The sequence below is a fragment of the Schistocerca gregaria genome, chromosome 2 (genome assembly GCF_023897955.1).
Source record: "Schistocerca gregaria isolate iqSchGreg1 chromosome 2, iqSchGreg1.2, whole genome shotgun sequence".
NCBI classification, from domain to species: domain Eukaryota; kingdom Metazoa; phylum Arthropoda; class Insecta; order Orthoptera; family Acrididae; genus Schistocerca; species Schistocerca gregaria.
In genome coordinates, this window is record NC_064921.1 from 773084751 (window position 1) to 773089888 (window position 5138).

General features: G+C 43.3%; 1 long non-coding RNA gene across 1 annotated transcript; it reads right to left on the reverse strand.

Annotated features, from left to right (window-relative positions):
- Nucleotides 1–248: 248 nt before the first annotated feature.
- LOC126336457 (uncharacterized) lies at nt 249–1330 on the reverse strand. The gene is made up of 3 exons (XR_007564963.1): nt 904–1330; nt 635–745; nt 249–456 (listed from the first exon to the last, which is right to left on the reverse strand). It is a non-coding gene; the product is annotated as an uncharacterized LOC126336457 (long non-coding RNA).
- Between the last annotated feature and the right edge of the window lie 3808 nt (nt 1331–5138).

Genomic DNA, 5138 nt, shown 5'->3' on the forward strand with positions numbered 1-5138 from the left:
TACTTTCAAGTACTGCACTTAAGATATTACTGATTTAACTGGAAGAACTGTACTTCCCACTTTCATATCAACAGCCTCAAAATGAATGTTACAGGTCAGTGTCACACCAAGATTGTGGAGAAGGGGGGGGGGGGGGGGGGCGGCATGTCACTCTCCAGCTAGTGTTTACCAGTAAATAAGTGGCGGAAAATTACGGGTATAGGACGGCTTAAATATGTGAAAAATGAGATTTTCATTATTCACTCATTGTATTTAACATTTATTATTCCTTTAAAATTGCATAACAACTTCAATAAAACACAGTTTAATCAATCATCTGCACACTTATTTCACAATTATGTCACTTTTAAAATGCAAATCCTCTAAGAGCTGTCTTGAATCTTCATGAGTCTCTCTCAACAGACTTGATGTGGATAAATACGCACAGCAACCAGTAATCAAGAGTCAGAACTGTGTCTGCAAAATCACAAGGATTATTAAACAATTTTTGCTGTCACTAATTACAAGAAATATAATTGACAGAGTAGATTGCTAATATTTGCTGTAGTGAAAGCCACTCAATGGGGTATATTTCATATTTGCAAGAACGATCTCACTGAGGTAATTAAGTCCATCGAAACACTTAGAAACTAACCTCTCGTCTGACGAAAACGGTCTAAAGACGCAGTGGCAATTTCTCCAGATCTGGTGACAATGATATTTTGAGTTATCAATTTACTGAGTGACTGAAATGTAGTTCCGGTACCTGTGAACATAACAATATGTTAGAATTCATTTTCTAAACACGAACTATTACGCTACTGTATGACTACTTACATATTAATTACACTATTAATATTTTCACAGTTGTTTCTTTAATACATAATTAAAGCCAACGGAAGAACAAACGTAAAACTTACTTACCAATGACAGGTTTGTTGAGATGCAATTTTCTGTGTGGGCAGATGTAACTTTTTCATACGGTGGTAAGTCGCAAAAATCGCAGGAGTCACAGAAATCGCAGAAGTAGCAGAAGTCACAGAAATCGCAGAAGTAGCAGAAGTCACAGAAATCGCAGAAGTAGCAGAAATCGCAGAAAAAGCAGTGGCGGAAGGATACACGACCTACGTTCCTTAACTGCGGCTCTTAACTGCGACAAATCACAGTTAAGAATACCAGATACTGAAAAGTAGCATTCACAGAAATCACTGATATCGGAAAATCGCAGTGAAGCCCATCACTAGTAAGCAGTGTATAGGTAACCACCACTGGGCCATGCGGACGCAGGACTTGGCGCATGCGTGAGACCTTGGCGCGGCGCCGGGCGGTGGGCCTGCTCTCGCTTCCTGCTGAGCTTGTTAGCTGGTGCTGCAGCTGTTGCGCAGCTTAGCTGGGCGGTCAAGGCCGGCCTCTCGCGGCAGCCCGCTTAGTCGCCCGCCTTTCAGAGCTGCCAGTCACGCGCAGCTCATCAAGCGCGGCAAGGGCGAACGCGTGGGCCGGCGCGATTGGAAGCGGCCCGTCGGCGCGGGCACGTTGGCAGCCCTGCGCCGCGCTCTCACGGCTGTTGACCCTGGCGCTGCCGCTGCCGCTAACTCGTACGGAGCCGCAGCGCCACCGGCCGTGGGGGGAATGCGGAAATTAGGGGCGGAGCGGTCGCTGCCCGTGGTTATGCAAATGCGTCGCGTCACGCCTTCGGGCTTCTCAGTGGCTCACTAGAAGCTCTTCTGCTTGCTGCACGACGCGAATCGATTACATCTGTGGCATTGTTATACGGTAGTTTCGTACGAATCCTAAAATCTTTCGACCTTTACATGAGCTGCTATACGATAGGCTGTTCGGGCAATTGTGAATCGCTGTTTATTAGCATTATGACGTATGCAATGTAAATAATCCGATTCAGGTGCCATAGGCATATCAAAACTATGGTAAAACTTCACCATAAGGATAGAACAACTGATATTAATAACAGCATCCCAATAATAACACAGTATTATTATATTTTTTCCAGTGGGGACAATAGGACCACGCCAAGTCTTGTTACATTGTGAACGTTGCCTCGTTTGAAGCTCACAGTTCCTTCGTGGGACTGGACTTGTATGTCGTATGTTAACTGGGGACCTAGAAACGACGGAGAGGCTCCGTCCCCGCCGCAGCCGCAGTGGTCCACAACCCCACGACGACTACTGCAGTCCACATCACCCCTCCTCCGCCCCACACCGAACCCAGGGTTACTGTGCGGTTCGGCCCCCGGTGGATCCCCTCCAGAGAACGTCTCACACCAGACTAGTGTAACCCCTATGTTTGCGTCGTAGAGTAATGGTGGTGTACGCGTATGTGGAGAACTTGTTTGCACAGCAATCGCCGACATACTGTAGCTGAGGCGGAATAAGGGGAACCAGCCTGCATTCGCCAAGGCAGATTGAAAACCACCTAAAAACTATCCACCGACTGGCCGGCTCAAAGGACGAACCGGATTCGTGCCGGGGACCAGGCGCTCCTTCACACTCCAGAAAGCCGAGCGTTAAGCCGTCGGCACACGGACCGTGCATCGGAACGTTGAGCGTGCCGAGTTTCTGACGTGATAGCGGGGAATAGCACGTTCGGGAGTCTTCCCGAACGTGCAGTGCAGTATCTAGCATGTCAGATATTCTGAGCGTGCGTCTGAGCGTTGACCAATGAGATGGCACAACGCCACCTACGTCACACGCCCGCCGTCTCCCTTCAGTAGAGAGTTCTGCGGCGCCATATTGGCATTCATTTCAAGCCTATATGTATATATTCCGTTTCAAATCTCCAGCAAATTGAGAATCAGTGGATAACCCCTTGTTAACTGTGTTATTCGTTTCAATAAAATTATGAGAAACATCACATTTGTGGCAAAAGAATTATTGTAACTTGCGTATTATGAGAGTAGGCTATTTGAAGGCAGCGACACACTGAAGATCCACCCAAAACGCATTGCTCTTGGTACAATTTGTTATAGTTAAATTTCAATCAGTAACATAATGATCTATGGGTAATGAATTCAGCAACAGGTAAGACAATATAGCTAAGGACAAGGAGTTTGTTGTTGGTGTAGCATAATCAGTAGTGTCTTTGATCAGTAATGGAGTTTTTGTTGGGGCGTTGGTTCGCGTCGTAACACTTTCAATTCTTTTTCCTACCATCACTTTTATATTAGGTTCTGATACTTTATTATTAGTTTCATATAAGTATGTTGTTGTGGTCTTCAGTCCTGAGACTGGATTGATGCAGCTCTCCATGCTACTCTATCCTGTGCAAGCTTCTTCATATCCCAGTACCTACTGCCACCTACATCCTTCTGAATCTGCTTAGTGTATTCATCTCTTGGTCTCCCTCTACGATTTTTACCCTCCATGCTGCCCTCCAGTACTAAATTGGTGATCCCTTGATTTCTCAGAACAGGTCCTACCAACCAGCCCTTCTACTCAAGTTGTGCCACAAACTTCTCTTCTCCCCAATCCTATTCAATACTTCCTCATTAGTTATGTGATCTACCCATCTAATCTTCAGCATTCTTCTGTAGCACCACATTTCGAAAGCTTCTATTCTCTTAATGTCCAAACTAGTTATCGACCATGTTTCACTTCCATACATGGCTACCATCCATACAAATACTTTCAGAAAACACTTCCTGACACTTAAATCTATACTCGATGTTAACAAATATCTCTTCTTCAGAAACGCTTTCCTTTCCATTGCCAGTCTACATTTTATATCCTTTCTACTTCGATCATCATCAGTTATTTTGCTCCCCAAATAGCAAGACTCTTTTACTACTTTAAAAGTCTCATTTCCTAATCTAATTCCCTGAGCATCAACCAACTTAATTCGACTACATTCCATTATCCTAGTATTGCTTTTGTTGATGTTCATCTTATATCCTCCTTTCAAGACACTGTACATTCCGTTCAGGTGCTCTTCCAAGTCCTTTGCTGTCTCTGACAGAATTACAATGTCATCCATCGGCGAACCTCAAAGTTTTTATTTCTTCTCCATGGATTTTAATACCTACTCCGAATTTTTCTTTTGTTTCCTTTACTGCTTGATCAATATACAGGTTGAATAACATTGGGGAGAGGCTACAACCCTGTCTCACTCCCTTCCCAACCACTGCTTCCCTTTCATGTCCCTCGACTCTTATAACTGCCATCTGATTTCTGTACAAATTGTAAATAGCCTTTCGCTCCCTGTATTTTACTCCTGCCACCTTTAGAATTTGAAAGAGAGTATTCCAGTCAACATTGTCAAAAGCTTTCTTTAAGTCTACAAATGCTAGAAACGTAGGTTTGCCTTTCCTTAATCTTTCTTCTAAGATAAGTAATAAGGTCAGTATTGCCTCACGTGTTCCGATATTTCTACGGAATTCAAACTGATCTTCCCCGAAGTCGGCTTCTACCAGTTTTTCCAGTCGTCTGTAAAGAATTCGTATTAGTATTTTGCAGCTGTGGCTTATTAAACTGATTGTTCGCTAACTTTCACATCTGTCAACACCTGCTTTCTTTGGGATTGGAATTATTATATTCTCCTTGAAGTCTGAAAGTATTTCGCCTGTTTCATACATCTTGCTCACTAGATGGTAGAGTTTTGTGAGGACTGGCTCTCCCAAGGCCGTCAGTAGTTCCAATGGAATGTTGTCTACTACAGGGGTCTTGTTTCGACTCACGTCTTTCAGTGCTCTATATATGTTACAATATTTCATGTTATATAATTATAAGCTCACCTTTTTTTGATTAGTGACTTTGTTCGATTGGCTTAATCTACTGGACAGCTTGCGCTACTTGTATAAAGATATTTTGCTCCTTTTTCTTTTACGGTTCATAATTCACACAATGCAAAGATTCTACGACTGGGTAGGAACAGTGATCAAGTAAGACTGACCTTGGGGTTTCACTAAAATGTGGGAATGATGAAATAATGTTTATCTTATGCGGAGAAGTATTCTAAATTTGTACCGCACTGTTTGTAATGGAACTTTTATAAGCCTGTGTCCTTATTGATTGGACATGGTACTTTCCTTTTCGTGGACGATGAAGGAAACGTACATTTTAATAGAGCTAACGTGGGAATTTTATGCGAGCCTGTTAAATAAACAGTGTGATTTACGAAATAGAAACATCCCTTAAGTGCCGTTGGAG